Source organism: Bos indicus, chromosome 1 (assembly GCF_029378745.1).
Source record: "Bos indicus isolate NIAB-ARS_2022 breed Sahiwal x Tharparkar chromosome 1, NIAB-ARS_B.indTharparkar_mat_pri_1.0, whole genome shotgun sequence".
In the NCBI taxonomy this organism is placed as follows: Eukaryota; Metazoa; Chordata; class Mammalia; order Artiodactyla; family Bovidae; genus Bos; species Bos indicus.
The window spans coordinates 150,144,407-150,161,673 of NC_091760.1; the positions used below are offsets into that span (position 1 = coordinate 150,144,407).

The following is a 17,267-nucleotide window of genomic DNA, read 5'->3' on the forward strand; positions in this document are numbered from 1 at the left end:
TAACATTGTCCTATTGGTGTAGAGATAAAAAGTTGCAGAGCAGAGAATAACATTTGTCCTGCTGGAGTTTACAGGAAGGTCATGACCTGAACTATGTGGACAGCGGCAAGAAGAAAGGATTCCCGCTCTGAGAAGTTTGATGTTTTCGAACTGTAGTGCTGGAGAAGACTCTTGAGAGTCCCTTGGTCTGCAAGGAGATCCAATCAGTCCACCCTAAAGGAAATCAGTCCTTAATATTCATTGAAAGGACAGACGCTGAAGCTGAAGCTCCAATACTTTGGCCACCTGATGCAAAGAGCCGATTCATTGGAAAAGACCCTGTTGCTGGGAAGGATTGAAGGCAGGAGGAGAAAGGGGTGACAAAGGATGAGATGGTTGGATGGCATTATTGGCTCAATGGACATGAGTCTGAGCAAACTCCAGGAGGTAGTGTAAGACAGGGAAGCTGGGGTTCCCTGCTATAGTCCATGGGGTCCCAAGGAGTCAGACATAACTGAGCAACTGAACAATGACAACCATACACCCTCCCCTTTTAATATAAAAGGAGCCTGAATCCTAAGTCAGGTAAGATGGTTCTTTGGGACACTAGTCCATCATCTTCTTGGTTTGCTGGCTTTCCAAACAAAGACAACTCCTCTCTCGATTTGCTGGCCTGTTGAGCAGTTCAAGCTTGGACTCGGTAACAGTGCCACAGCTAAGGAGGTGTGTTTCCTGTCACAGACGTCTAGTTGTTTCTATATGCATGTGCTCTCCTGCAGAGTCCCAGGGAGCAAGGTGGGAGTCCTGGCGCACAGCAGGCAGTGCTTGCCTGCGAGGTCACAGGACAGCGTGTGTGCAGGCACACACGGGGCACACTCATGTGGCTGTACCTCGTCCACGTTTTGCTCCAAATTCATCTGAGGTCATGACTGCGATCTGACATTGCTCTCAGAGGCTTTGCCTGAGTCCCACTGGGATTTGAGTGCTCTAGCCACAGACTTAAAGAAAGTTGACATACGAACTACACTTACATGCCCTTAAGCTGGAGGCCTACGTCCCTGACACGTAGGCCATGACAGTGGTTCCCCAAATAAGGCTGGAAAGGAAACCCATCCGAGTCTGCACTTTCCCTAGGACTCGTGGAGGTGTCTTTCAGCTCATGCAATAACATAACAAAGTCGCTCCCCACCTCACCGCCCTTCCTGCTTATAGACAAGAAAACTTTTTCTAATTTGCACAAAAATGCCATGTGAGCTACTGGCAGCCCAGGAGTCAGGAGTCACTTCCTTTTACATTTGAAAAGGCAGAACAAGGGAAATCCCACCTGTTACCTTAAGGAGAGAAAACCAGGCAACAGGCTTGGGATGAGATAGGGGAATGTCATTGGTGCATTTTTCTGCCCCCATGAGGTCAAAGAATTCTCTTATGAAACTTCTCAGGAACTGGAAGCATTCATTCAGCCATCCCTTCAGGTCTGATTTTCCCTTTAGCTCAGTAAGCTCAGTGCTAAAAGCCCATCCTGTTTTTAGGGGCCCATGAAAACTTTTATTTTCTTTTAAAGTCAGAAGAAAAAAAAAGAGATTTCAGATAGAAGAAAATATTAATATATTCATCTCTATATAAAGTATATTACATATTCAGTGGACATGAGTTTGAGCAAACTCCAGGAGACAGTGAAGGACAGGGAAGCCTGGCGAGCTGCAGTTTATGGGGTCGCAAAGCGTCGGGCATGGCTGAGGGACTGAACAACGAGCAACAACAGCATATCACATATTATGTGTGCAGCACGCTCAGTCACTTAAGCAGAGTCTGACTCTTTGTGATGCCATGGACTGTAGCCCGCCAGGCTCCTCTGTCCCTGGGATTTCCCAGACAAGAATACTGGAGTGGGTTGCCATGCCCTCCTCCAGGGGATCTTCCTGACCTAGGGAGCGAACCTGCATCTCTTGCATTGCAGGCGGATTCTTGACCACTGAGCCACGGGGGAAGCCCTCATTACATATCATATGAAGTAGGTTATATACTTCATACATATTATATCATGTAATTCTATAAAAATATAGCTAAACATTTAAAAAATGGAATAAAGAGACCACAAAGCTGAAGCTCCGTAGGACTCACGATATTCCTACTGCCTCCTGTGTTCATTCATCCAGGGGAGCAACCAGTCACTCATCTATTGTCTGTCAGGAAAGTTAACAACATGCATTAAGCAATTGCTTTATGCTGGATGCAGTTGGGGTGAGGAGAGTAGGACACAAATAGGTTTTACACAGAATATTCTATAAAATATTCCCACAGCAGTGCATTGACTTCTCATGGCTAAAAGAAGAAAAAGATCCTAAGAATCGGGACTTAAGGAGGCAGGGACTAAAGGACTGACCTGCTGCAGCTGGCAGAGTCTGAGCCCGCACAGTCCTCATTTAGCCCTTTGCTCTTCCTCTGATCCTCCAAACTGAATGCTATCCTTCTTCAATGTTTTCCTGACTCGCCAATGATTTGGTCCCCTCATCCCCCATGCCTCTAAAACAAGTTTGCAAGGCTACTAGGCATTGCAAAGCAAAGAACAACAGCATCTTGTTTTGATTTTTCAAAGAATGTTTCTCTTTGGGGTTAGCAAGTCTTTCGCTGTGTTTGGGAGTCTTGGGGGAAGGCAGGTGATGGCAGGGTTATACGGGCTCAAAGTGAGGCGCAGACAGGAAGTCAAAAGGAAAGATGATAAAACAACTATAACTTTTTTTTCCCATAAAAGAAGCATATGTTTATTTTAACATGACTAGAAAACAGAGACAGGCACATAAAATAATATCCACCCAGATTTTCATTTCTGGTTACGTAAATAGCCAAATTTACATACAGACTGGTTCCAGATAGGAAAAGGAGTACATCAAGGCTGTATATTGTCACCCTGCTTATTTAACTAATATGCAGAGTACGTCATGAGAAATGCTGGGCTGGAGGAAGCACAAGCTGGAATCAAGATTGCCGGGAGAAATATCAATAACCTCAGATATGCAGATGACACCACCCTTATGGCAGAAAGTGAAGAAGAACTAAAGAGCCTCTTGATGAAAGTGAAAGAGGAGAGTGAAAAAGTTGGCTTAAAGCTCAACATTCAGAAAACGAAGATCATGGCATCTGGTCCCATCACTTCATGGGAAATAGATGGGGAAACAGTGGAAACAGTGTCAGACTTTATTTTTCTGGGCTCCAAAATCACTGCAGATGGTGACTGCAGCCATGAAATTAAAAGACGCTTACTCCTTGGAAGGAAAGTTATAACCAACCTAGACAGCCTATTAAAAAGCAGAGATATTACTTTGTCAACAAAGGTCTGTCTAGTCAAGGCTATGGTTTTTCCAGTAGTCATGTGTGGATGTGAAAGTTGGACCATAAAGAAAGCTGAGTGCTGAAGAATTGATGCTTTTGAACTGTGGTGTTGGAGAAGCCTCTTGAGAGTCCCTTGGACTGCAAGGAGATCCAACCAGTCCATCCTAAAGGAGATGGATCTTGGGTGTTCATTGGAAGGACTGATGTTGAAGCTGAAGCTCCAATACTTTGGCCACCTGATGCAAAGAGCTGACTCATTGGGAAAGACCCTGATGCTGGGAAAGATTGAGGGCAGGAGGAGAAGGGGATGACAGAGGATGAGATGGTTGGATGGCATCAGTGACTCAGTGGACATGGGTTTGGGTGGACCCCGGGAGTTGGTGATGGACAGGGAAGCCTGGTGTCCTGCGATTCATGGGTCGCAAAGAGTCGGACATGACTGAGCGACTGAACTGAACTGAAAATAGCCAAATAAAACTAGAAATTAAAAATACAACGATTAAAATTAAACTCTATATGTTAAATTTATATTAAAATCAATCAGTTTCACATCTGGTTGGAATTGGTTGAAGAGAGAATCAGAAACTTGAGATACAGGTGTGAAGAAACAATGCAGGAAGCAGCCAAGAGGATGTCCTCGGCAGTGATGGGGAAGGGACTTCTGAAAACCCTCTCCTCCATGAAGGTAACGAGAACATTGGGAGAAATTGACACAACAAATTCTTCAAAACTCTGTAAATAAACTCCAGGAGTGTTTGTTCAAGAAAAATGGCGGAATCTCAGTAAGAACCCTGAGCTTGGCAAAGTTTCAACGTCCCCCTGCTCAGCTTATGTTAACCTTAGAAAGCAATAGCTTGGGCTTCCCCTGGGGGCTCAGTGGTAAAGAATTGACCTGCCAATGCAGGAAACATGGGTTTGGCCCCTGGTCCGGGAGGACCCCACTTCTGAGGGGCAACTAAGCATGTGAGCCACCACTGCTGAAGTCTGTGCATTCCAGAGCCCATGGTCTGCAAGCAAAGAGGCCACCACAATGAGAAGTCCATGCACGGCACCCAGAGAGTAGCCCTGCCTGCTCCAACTAGAGAAAAAGCCCGGGCATCAGTGAAGACCCAGCACGGACAACAATAAAAAAAAACGCACAAACAACAAACCCAGTAGCCGGCAATTGTGGTGCAAAAGAGCAGTGAGCAACTCCTGGAGGGGTGGGAACGGAATTGGAGCTCTTTCAAAGTCTCATGTTCAGAACTGTCATTATGTGAAGTTTCTAGCAGTTCCCTTGGAGAAGGAAATGGCAACCCACTCCAGTGTTCTTGCCTGGAGAATCCCAGGGATGGAGGAGCCTGGTGGGCTGCCGTCTATGGGGTCGCACAGAGTCGGACTCGACTGAAGTGACTTAGCAGCAGCAGCAGCAACAGCAGCAGCAGCAGTTCTCTAGAAAGCCCCATTCACAAAACATGTCTCTTTTTTGACCAGGCACAGATCTTGCCCAATGAAAATAGCCTTTTTCCTTGGGTCATTTGTTGAAAACAACCAGTGGCTAAATTTTGTACTCCCCTTTCCCCAAATACATATGTTGTTCCAACCCCCCAGAACCTCAGATTGTGACTGCATTTAAAGATAGGGTCTTCAAAGAGGTAATTAAATTAAAATGAAGCCATGCGGGGGTGTCCTAATTCTCTGTGACTGGTGTCATTATGAGAAGAGATTAGTTGTACGGACAAGGACAGAGGAAAGACTATTTGAAGACACAGGGAGAAGATGGCCACCTCTGTTCACAGGCTGAGCAGAGAGCAGCCAACCTTGCCAGCGCCTTCATCTTGAGCGCCTCACCTCCAGAATTATGAGACAATGAATTTCTGGTGTTTAAGCCTCCCAGTCTGTAGTGCGTTGTGATGTCAGCCCTAACAAATGAATGTGCGTATTGAATTTCAGTGGGATAGTCAAATACATTTTCATAGCACCACTTTAATAAGATTTTGTTGTTGTTCAGTCACTGAGTCATGTCTGACTCCTTGCAACCCCATGGACTGCAGCACGAAAAGGCCTCCCTGTCCTTCACTATCTTCCATAATTTGCTCAAACTCATGTCTGTTGAATTGGTGATGCCATCCAACCATCTCATCCTCTGTCATCCCCTTCTCCTCCTGCCTTCACTCTTTTCCAGCATCAAAGTTTTTTCTAATGAGTCGGTTCTTTGAATCAGGTGGCCAAAGTGTTGGAGCTTCAGCATCAGTCCTTCCAATAAATATTCAGGCTTGGTTTCCTTTTGGATGGACTGGTTTGATCTCCTTGCAGTCCAAGAGACTCTGAAGAGTCTTCTCCAACACCACAGTTCAAAAGCATCAATTCTTCAGTGTTCAGCCTTCTTTATGGTCCAACTCTCACATCTGTACATGATTATTGGAAAAACCATAGCTTTGACAATATGGACCTTTGCTTTGTCAGCAAAGTGTTGTCTGTGCTTTTTAATACTCTTTCTTGGTTTGTTACAGCTTTTCTTCCAAGGAGCAAACCTCTTTTAATTTCAAGGATGCAGTCACTGTTCACAGTGATTTTGGAGCCCAAGAAAATAAAGTCTGTCACTGTTTCCATTTTTTTCCCCATCTACTTGCCATGAAGTGATGGGACCAGATGCCATGACCTTAGTTTTCTGAATGTTGAATTTTAAACCAGCTTTTACTGTGTGTAGACTAGATAGCTAGTGGGAAGCTGCTGTCTGGCACAGGGGGCTCAGCTCTGTGCTCTGCGATGGCCTGGAGGGTGGGATGGGGGCGGGTGGGAGGGCGGCTCAAGAAGGAGGGGATATATGTGAGCATAGAGCTGATTCACGTTGTACAGCAGAAACTAACACAACAGTGTAAAGCAAATCTCCTCCAATTTAAAAAAATGACTAAGTGAGATTTAAACAAATGCTCATGGATGCTTTTCCAAGTTTTATCCATCTTTTGGTGTCCTAATTCATTGTAGAAGAGACAAAAAAAGAATATGAATGTATTTGTCTAACAGTATTAAAAAGTATTTCTAGTGTAAGCCGTGAATTTTCATTTCCTTCAGAAAGATCCCTGTCTTACATATTGACATTGGTCCCAGTCCATTCTTGGAAAAAATGTGATTTTTACTGTTGTTGAAAAAATAACCAAATAAAACCGACTAAGATGGAGCTGCCAACATTGCATCAGTGTGTGACAATGGAGTCCTTGTGATTTCCAGCGTCCCTTAACTCAGTGAAGTGTGACTGACCCTGAGAACAATTTTTCATGGATTTTGTTTTAGGCTTTGGAATGAGTGTGAGCAGAGGAGGCAGAATTTTATTTCTTCAATAAGGAAGATGAAATATGAAAAGCATACAAACATTGGCAACACTGATAAAGGAAAACAGGAATGATGAATGTATATGCACCACGCAGGTCATTGTTTAGATCCCGTGTATCTGTATATGTGGGCTTCCCAGACGGCTCAGTGGGGAAGGATCTGCCTGCCAAGCAAGAAACCCCAAGTGGGTTTGATCCCTGGGTCGGGCAGATCCCCTGGAGGAGAGCATGACAATCTACCTCAGTATTCTTGCCTGGGAAAAGCCATGGACAGAGGAGCCTGGCGGGTACAGTCCATGGGGTCACAAAAGAGTCAGACACAACTAACAGCAACAAATCTATACGTACATAGAAACAATAAAATAAGAGGAGACTTTCTTGAATCCAGGAAAAAAGAAGATTCAGTGTATACGCAGTTGTGTTTGTTTTTCGTATCAGAAAGATCATTACATTATCCTGAGGTAGGTTTCTTAAGCCAGCGAAGTAATCTGTGGAAAATGAGATACTTCTTTTGTCGAAATGAGCAAAACCTGAAAAATCTGATCTCCAAGTTGGGGGGCACAGCCTTTACTCTGGGCTGTCTTGCTGTTTGCATTTCTAATTCTTATGCTTGTATTTGTGCTGTTTGCTTTATCTTGAATGCCTTTTCTTCAGCAGCATCTTGCTTGTCTTATCAGAGCCGATTTATTATCTCCTTTTCTACCTCCTCTGGGACTGATGGGCTTCCCTCATAGCTCAGCTGGTAAAGAATCTGCCTGCAATGCCGCAGACCTTGGTTTGATCCCTGGGTTGGGAAGATCCCCTGGAGAAGGGAAAAGGCTACACACTCCTGTATTCTGGCCTGGAGAATTCCATGGACTGTATAGTCCATGGGATCGCAAAGAGTCGGACATGGTTGAGCGACTTTTTCACTTTCACTGGGACTGACCCCTCTTGAATTAGGACTGGGAACCCAGGGCTAGCAGGACAGACAGCACAGTGACATCACATCCCAGCCTTCTCACAGCTTCTGCAACTCAGGCTAAGCTTCTGGTTTCTTTGTCATCTGGTGCCCTTGTTGGATTGTGAATGCCTCAAGGTTTCTTTATCTTTTTTTTTATCTCCATACCATTTAGCAAGTCTTTCACTGTAGGACAGTCCTCTCAGATACCTGTTGTTAAGTGAAGAGGATGGACCTAAGGAACTCTAGAGAAATGTTGATTAGAAATGTCTGACATGTATCATTAAATTAAAAGATGGCTTGTGGTCCTTAGAAAAGAAAGTGGGAAATTTTTGCTTCCTGTGTTATATCAGATTATCTGGGAAGGACTCTCAGCTACAATGTGAACTAGATACCAGAAAATTACAAACATTTAAATTTTATCCAAAGTAAGTTCAATAAAAAGTAAGGGATGGGATTTCTGGGCTTGGTGAAGATGGAGTCAGTTCAGCCTTTCCTTCCCATTGCTTACAGCCAAGACTTCTGGACAAAATACAAAACCAGTCACTTGCAGACTCTGGAATGTTACCACTAGGGGGCTGATAAGGGTTTAAAAGTCAACATTCAGAAAACTAAGATCATGGCATCCAGTCCCATTACTTCATGGCAAATAGAAGGGGAAATAATGGAAACAGTAACAGATTTTATTTTCTTGGGCTCTAATATCACAGCACATGGTGACTGCAGCCATGAAATTAAAAGATGTTTACTCTTTGGAAGAAAAACTATGACAAACCTAGACAGCATATTAAAAAACAGAGACATTACTTTGCCAACAAAGGTCCGTATAATCAAAGCTGTGGTTTTTCCAGTGGTCATGTGTGGATGTGAGAGTTGGACCATAAAGAAAGCTGAGCACGGAAGAGTTGATGCTTTTGAACTGTGGTGTTGGAGAAGACTCTTGAGAGTCCCTTGGACTGCAAGGAGATCAAGCCAGTCAATCCTAAAGAAAACCAAGCCTGAATATTCATCGGAAGGACAGATGCTAAAGCTGAAGCTCCAATACTTTGGCCACCTGATGCAAAGAACTGACTCACTGGAAAAGACCCTGATGCTGGGAAAGATTGAAGGCGGGAGGAGAAGGGGATGACAGAGGATGAGATGGTTGGATGGCATCACCGACTCAATGGACATGAGTTTGAGTAAGCTCTGGGAGTTGGTGATGGACAGGGAGGCCTGGCGTGCTGCGGTTCATGGGGTCACAAAGAGTTGGACATGATCAAGTGACTGAACCAGCAATACTTTGTAACATAATATGTGACATACATTATTTTGTACTTATTAAGTACTATATTTTAAAAAGGGCTTCCCTGGTGGCTCAGACGGTAAAGCGTCTGCCTGCAATGCGGGAGACCTGGGTTCAATCAGTAATTCCATTTTTTTTTGTAGTATTAGCCCGCTTATCTTTTGTGCAAGGGCCCTTCTTGTTCTGTGTTTTCAAAACTGTTTTTTTTTTTTCCTTTTTTTCCCTTGAAGAATAGTTGATTTACAATGTGTTAGTTTCAGGTATACAGCAAAGTGATTAAGTTATATGTGTATATATTCTTTCCAAAGTATTCTCCAATGTGGTTTATTACAAGATACTGAACAGGTCCCTGTGCTATAGAGTAGGTCCCTGTTGTTTATATGAACTTACTCTTTTTATGTAAAGAATTGGAAACAGTAGGAAAGAATTGTGACATAATTTAATCTATATAATTCTGCTTTGTACTACCATTTATGGGTTTCCCTGTAGCTCAGCTGGTGAAGAATCTGCCTGCAAAGCAAGAGACCCTGGTTCAATTCCTGGGTCAGGAAGATCTACTGGAGAAGGGATAGTATACCCACTCCAGTATCCTTGGGCTTCCCTGGTGGCTCAGATTGTAAAGAATCTGCCTGCAATGCAGGAGACCTGGGTTTAATCCCTGGGCTGGAAAGATCCCCTGGAGAAGGGAACAGCTACCCACTCCAGTGTTCTGGCCTGGAGAATTCCATGCAGTGTACAGTCCATGGGGTCCCAAAGAGCTGGATTGTCATTTAAATGTTTTCAAGCATCTGTTGGCTCAAAATGGCTAAAATGATTTTCTTGAAGCTATTCTGTTCTCAGAACTGCTAACCACTATTTTTTCGGGTGATATTTATTAAGTGCAGCCCATGTGCTAAGTACTGCATTCCTAGCCTCAAGGGATGAACAGTCCATCTTTCATTCCTGGAGCAGTTCAGCCTCAGATATTCTGACTGGCACTTTCAGAAGTGAAGACCCTGGCCTAAAGCCCAAGGACTCATCAAGACCAACATCTGATTGGATCCTACTGGATCCGATTTGGAATGTCTGGTGGGGGTGGGGAGGGAGGTTTGGTACCGCTGGGGTCTAACCTCCATTCCTGTCCCCTTGGCTCCATGGTCTAGCTCGTGGAGTTAAACGGAAGTGCGTGATTGTGTTTGCCACCTTTCAACTAACTTTTCATGCATTTTTGTTTCCTTGACAGTGAGTCAGAAATTAGGTCTCTGTAGAGTAGAATGCCGCCTACTCAGCCTCCTTGACTGCTTTCTGTGCAAATAAGCCTGGGAGATGCCACCGCTGAGCATCAACTCAGAGGAGGGTGAGATGAAGTCGGAGACGGGGATGCGGTTGGAAGACTTGTGCTCTGAATGACAGTCTCCGTTTCTTATTCTGCATTTTCATGTCACTGTCACCTTCATGGCACACTTCTAAGTAGTTGCTCTGAGCTGGGGCTTTCTAAGGCCTTTACCGTGTCTATTTCACTTAATCCTCATACCAGTGCTGTGAGCAGGTGCTGTCACGTACTCTTGTTCTACAGGTGAGGAGACTGAGGAGTGGAGATCACTCACATCCCATCCCTGGGGAATCTGGCCTTGCCATCTCAAGAGAAACAGCTGGACACTGACATTACAAGACAGCATGGAGGCCAGCGGGGTCAGAGGAGAAAGGGCCTCTCAGCGTGTTCTTGGGCCAGGCAAGCCTTTTTGACTTTGTGCTTGAGAAGGCTGCTTGATTTCTGCCAAAGCTTGTTGGGTCTAAGTTATTTCCCCAAAGCCCAAAGGGGTAGGGCTGTGTGTGTGTGTATGTGTGTGTGTGTGTTTGTGCTTTAAAAAAATCATTGCACTTAATTTCTCTACTGAGAACTTCTCTGCTGTGTGTTAGTTGCTCAGTCATGTCTGACTCTTTGCAACCCCATGGACTGCAGCCCTCCAGGCTTCTCTGTCCATGGGATTCTCCAGGCAAGAATACTGGAGTGGGTTGCCATTTCCTTCTCCAGGGAATCTTTCTGACCCAGAGATTGAACATGGGTCTCCTGCATTGCAGGCAGATTCTTTACTGTCTGAGCCAATTTCTGGTTAATCTTCCAAGAGTTTAACTCACTTGGAAGCAAATAGAAACAGCTCATCTCTTTTGGTGGTGTTACCTTCCTTGAATAAGACGGTGTTAGAGTAAGGAGTGGTGAAGGAGGCAAGGCTTGGTGGTGGTGTTGAACAGAAAGCCTGAAAGCCAGGAAACCAAGCTGAGGCCCAGCTGAGGGATCTGTTAAGCCCTGAGCCAACACGGGTAAGGCCCTGCAAGATGGAGATTTAACACAGTCCTATTTTTAGACTCATGGTGACAAATAATGACAAGAGACGTTTCGTGCAGAATAGCAATACGATGAAAGCCATCCTCAAGAGAGACCCCTGAAAAAAGCCAGAAGTATTCTCTTAGTAGATAAAAAATGCAGCACAAAGGCCTGGAGAATGTGATTCCAATGAAATAAGATGAAATAAGATGGATATGAACCATCTTCACCACTTTGGAATTCTGTAAAATAAATCTAAATTGCCAATGCTCAGAAACAGAGAATTAACTGCTGACATTTTGCCTTTTTATTTCAAATACCAGGCTATATGATGCAATGTTTTCCTTGACTCTTGGTTCTCATTCTAATAAACCTGCACTGAATTAGTGCAGTGATAAAGTGTTCTGCACTAATGTTTATAGGTCTTCGTGTGGAGAAGGGTGTTGGTGATTTACCGAGTCCAGTGTCAAAAAGAAGCAGAATAATCTTGCCATAACAGTGGTTTTAGTTCAGGAGGTTCAGCCAATTGCTGATCATTTAAATAACAAGTCCTGCCTTATGTTCAGGTTAAAAATACCTTCAGTAAACAGTTGTGCTTTTTCTGTTACTGAAGTAACTGAATGGCCAGTAAAGTTCATCTCTAGCTACACAAAAAGATATTGAAATGTACTTAAAAAAAATAAAGTGTCTAAAAAAAGACATTCTACATGTGTACTCCTAATCCTGCCTTCACCAAGTTCAGTTCAGTTCAGTCGCTCAGTCGTGTCCAACTCTTTGCGACCCCATGAATTGCAGCACGCCAGGCCTCCCAGTCCATCACCAACTCCTGGAGTTCACCCAAAGCCATGTCCATCGAATCGGTGATGCCATCCAGCCATCTCATCCTCTGTCGTCCCTTTCTCCTCCCGCCCCCAATCTGCTTTCACCAAAGTAGCTGATAAATTCATAAATCAAGTATTGAATTAAGTAATATACATTATTTACTGAGTGTTTATTGTATGTGTCCATGTGTGTAGCTCCTTAGTAATGTGTGACTCTTTCCGACCGTATGGACTGTAGCCCGCCAGGCTCCTCTGTTCATGGGCTCCTCAGGCAAGAATACTGGAGTGGGTTGCCACGCTCTCCTCCGGGGGATCTTCCCGACCCAAGAACTGAACCCATGTTTTATGTGTCTCCTGCACTGCAGGCAGGTTCTTTACCGGCTGAGCCATTGGAGAAGCCTGTTTATTGTCTGCCAGGCACCAAATGCTTTACATTCGTCAACCAATAACACCTTACAACAGCCCTCTTAGGTGGGTGGTGCTACGATATCTATTTTACAAAGAAGCGAACTAAGACAAAGAGAAATTAAATAATTTTCTGGGTCACACAGTTTTATGGACTGAACTGTATGCCTCTGAAATTCCTGTACTGAAGCCCGAATCCTCTTACGTGACTGTGTTTGGAAATAGGAACTTTAGAGAGGGAATTAAAGTTAAACAGAGTCATCTAATGCAAAAGAAATGGTGTCCTTTTGGAGGAAGCGACACCAGAGAGCTTTAGTCTCTTTCCACCTGTGCTCAGAGAGGAGGCCACATGAGGACACAGCCAGAGGGCGGCTGTCCCCAAGCCGAGAAAGAGGCCCCACCAGAAACTAACCCTCTTGGCGCCTCGCTTTTAAACGTCCAGCCTCCAGAATGGTGAGAAAATAAGTTTCTGTTGGTTAAGCCATTCAATCTGCAATATTTTGTTATGGCAGCCCTAACAGACTAATACCAGTGGCTCATTAGTGGAACCAGAGTTCTAGTTTATGGAGTCAGTCTCTAGAGCCTATATATTCAACTGCCACAGTATTATATCTGTTTTTTAAAAGAGGGATTATGTGTTCATTGTGATGTTTATAACTCCTCCTGCATGCGAGCATGCTCAGTGGTGTCTGATTCTCTGCCGCCCCATGGACTGTAGGATGCCAGGCTCCTTGGTCCATGGGACTCTCCAGGCAAGAATACTGAAGTGAGTTGCCCTTTCCTCTTCCAGTGGATCTTCCTGACCCAGTGATCGAACCTCCCTCTCTTGTGTCTCCTGAATTGGCAGGTGGGTTTTTTACCACTAGCACCACCCGGGAAGCCCTTGTAACTCCCGTAAGTGCCTTATACTTAAATTTATGAAATAAAATGGAGGGTGGCTGAATCATCATGGCCAGAGGATGTTGCCATTGGGTGTTGTAACTTAGTTGCCAACAAATACCTGCTTACCATTTATCTTTCCCACTATATCGTCCATTTTTTCCCCACCAGCTCTCCTAAGCCTGTCCATCCTTGCCTTGTCTTCCACACAAGTGTCTATTCTCTACTGAGTCTGGAGCACTGGCTACCAGCTCCAGAATGTTGCTTGGAGACATCAGGCAACTTTGATTCTCTTTTAAAGAAATCATGAGACAGCCTCAAATCACAAACTGTAGAATTCTTCCTCAACCTCTCCCATTCCGTGTGTGTCTCTCACAGTTCTGGGCTCCCGACAGTCTACACATTTATCACTGGCTCTTTCCTATAAGCACACAAAGCAGTTTAGGAACGATGACACCAGTAAAGGGGCTTCCCAGGGTTAGTGGTAAAGAATCCGCCTGCCCACGAAGGAGCCACAGGAGATTCAGGTTCGATCTCTGGATCAGAAAGATCCCCTGGAGGAGGAAATGACATCCACTCCAGTATTCTTGCCTGGAAAATCCCATGGACAGAGAAGCCCGATGGTATTGCAAAGAGTTGAACATGACTGAGTGACTGAGCACACACACACAAGTCTACTGAGGATTTGTGTGTACAAGACTCAGACCTCAAAGCACGAGGATCAGCTATCCTTCCAGCTGAAACAGAAAAACCCCTGGGACTTGGCGGGAAAGCCCCAGCATGTACCAGTAGAGAGTTAACCAATCAAAGACTGCCAAATGCACTTGAAAGCCAGTCAGAATGCTTCCCCACTTCCAAAAATTCTCTAATAGAACACTCGCCAATCAAAGATAGTCTTGACATTTCTACCTTTTACTCTATAAAACCCATGAATTTCTCTGGGAAGGAAACAGATGGTAACAAACTATCAATATCCCCTATTATCTGAATAATGGAGAAGGCGATGGCACCCAACTCCAGTACTCTTGCCTGGAAAATCCCATGGATGGAAGAGCCTGGTGGGCTGCAGTCCATGGGGTCTCGAAGAGTCGGACATGACTGAGTGACTTCACTTTCACTTTTCACTTTCATGCATCGGAGAAGGAAATGGCAACCCACTCCAGTGTTCTTGCCTGGAGAGTCCTACGGACGGGGGAGCCTGGTTGGCTGCCGTCTCTGGAGTTGCACAGAGTCGGACATGACTGAAGCGACTTAGCAGCAGCAGCAGCAGCAATATCTGAATAAACTATTTTTTGTTAATAGTACAGGTGTTCTTTGTACTGTTGAAACCTCTGAGGTGAAATTAAAAATCGTAATTCTTTTTAACTTTAAACTATTCCCACTAGTAAAATCCAAGTACAGAGTTCCAATTTATTGAAGTCATCCTTTTTCCTATGTGGCCATGTTATCTGTTAAAAATTTCTTTTCCCTACATTCTTTTTTTAAATTGAAGTATAGTTGCTTTATAAAGAAAACTGAGTCCTGAAGAATTGATGCTTTTGAACTGTGGTGTTGGAAAAGACTCTTGAGAGTCCCTTGGACTGCAAGGAGATCCAACCAGTCCATCCTAAAGGAAATCAGTCCTAAATATTCATTGGAAGGACTGATGCTGAAGCTGAAGCTGCAATGCTTTGGCCACCTGATTCGAAGAGCTGACTCATTTGAAAAGACTCTGATGCTGGGAAAGATTGAAGGCAGGAGGAGAAGGGGATAACAGAGGATGAGATGGTTGGATGGCATCACCGACTCAATGGACATGAGTTTGAGTAAGCTCTGGGAGTTGGTGATGGACAGGGAGGCCTGGCGTGCTGCAGTCCATGGGGTCTCAAAGAGTCAGACACGACTGAGCGACTGAACTGAACTGATATTTGCTTTACAATGTTGTGTTAGTGAAAGTCGCTCAGTGGTGTCAGACTCTGTGACCCCATGGACTGTAGCCTGCCAGGGTCCTCTGTCCAGGAGATTCTCTAGGCAAGAATACTGGAGTGGGTTGCCATTTCCTTCTCCAAGGGATCTTCCCGAGGCAGGGATTGAACTTGGATCTCCTGCATTGGCAGGCGGGTTCTTTACTGTCTGAGCCAACTATGCTGTACAATGAAGTGAATCAGCTGTAAGTACACAAATGTCCCTTCCCTCTTGCATCTCTCTCCCTCTTCCACCCTCCTTCCATCCCCCATCCCTTTCATCCTACTCCCACTCCATCTCATGTAACACAGTGCTGAGCTCCCTGTGTTATGTAGCAGCTTCCCACTAGCTGTCTATTTTACACATATTTGTGCATTGCATGCTCAGTTGCTCAGCCACGTCTGACTCTTAGTGAGCCCATAGACTGTAGTTCACCAGGCTCTTCTGTCTGTGGAATTTTCCAGGCAAGGATACTGGAGTGGGCTGCCATTTCCTCGTCCAGGGGATCTTCTCAACTTAGGGACTAAACCTGAGTCTCTTAGGTCTCCTACATTGGCAGATGGATTCTTTACCACTGAGCCACACATATACATACATAGTTATGTATACACGTCCATCTTAATCTCCCAGTTCATCCCACCCTCCCCTTCTCCCATATGCCCACGTGTACATTCTGTATGTGTCTCTATTCCTGCCCTGCAAATAGGTCCATCAGTATCATTTTTCTAGATTCCACAGATATGCATAAATATGATACTTGCTTTTCTCTTTCTGATTTACTTCACTCTAGGTCCATCCACCAGAGAAGGCAATGGGACCCCACTCCAGTACTTTTGCCTAGAAAATCCCATGGATGAGGACCCTGGTAGGCTGCAGTCCATGGGGTCACTAGGAGTTGGACACGACTGAGCGACTTCACTTTCACGTTTCACTTTCAGGCAATGGAGAAGGAAATGGCAACCCACTCCAGTGTTCTTGCCTGGAGAATCCCAGGGACGGAGGAGCCTGGTGGGCTGCCATCTATGGGGTCACACAGAGTCGGACACGACTGAAGTGACTTAGCAGCAGGTCCATCCACATCTCTATTTGTTTCTAACTGTGTTTCCTTTTAGGATTTGTTTTTGTCATCCATTTCTTAAAAGAAATCTTAAACCTCTTAAATCATTCAAAAATAAGGTCAGTATAAGATGATATATTCAGAAAGGTCTCATTCCTACCTCTTCTTATATCCTATTTCCACCTACTTCCTATATGTAGCCATGTTCATTACTTTCTGCTTTACCTCCTGTTTTCTTTTGTAAAATAAGCCAACATAGACATGCAGACACTTATTTCTCATTTTGACCCTACGGAGGGTATGTATTTCAGGACAGGAAGCTGCATGATGATTTCCTCATGCTAGAGTAATTTGGAATCTCTGGATGTGCTCATTTCTTATTGTCACAGAATCCATAGTCTCCATAGTGATACGGTGGGGCAACAGTCTGGGCTGGAGGCAGACAGGCCCAGGCTGGCATCTGGGTTGCCCAGAGTCTCCTTGTGGCCTGGATGGGCTACTTAGCGTCTCTTGCTCCTCATCTGTCATAGCTGAGACAACAACCAGAGTAGAGATATGAAGGTGTCTACAAGAAATTTCAACGTGGGGACTTCCCTGGTGGTCTAGTGGCTAAGATATCCCACTCTCCATGCAGGGGGCCTGGGTTCCATCCTTGGTCAAGGAACTAGATCCCCCATGCTGCAACCAAGAGTTCACGTAGAGCAAGAAAAGATTCTTCACAGTGAAATAAAGATCCCGTGTGCCGCAGCCAAGACCCAGTGCAGCCACATAAACAAAATAAAACAATAAAAAAGAAATTTCAACACGAAAGCCTTAACACAGAGTTCTGCCAAGGACACCATGGGCAATCCTCTTAGGGCCCTTCCTCCCTTTGGTCAAGTATAAAAGCTGATCTTTCTTGTAGAGTTAGCAGCATTGATCAACAGCATTTGTCCCTTACATCAGGTGTTTTGTGGCTTGTTGATTTTTTATAAAAGTAATAAAGATCTTACAGAGGAAGATCTGGAAACA

The 17,267-nt window shown here is 44.6% G+C and overlaps 1 protein-coding gene across 1 annotated transcript in view; it reads right to left on the reverse strand.

Annotated features, from left to right (window-relative positions):
• Window positions 1-17,267, reverse strand: part of KCNJ6 (potassium inwardly rectifying channel subfamily J member 6) — a 345,200-nt gene that overhangs the window by 18,518 nt on the left and 309,415 nt on the right. The gene's annotated exons all lie outside the window — the stretch shown is intronic.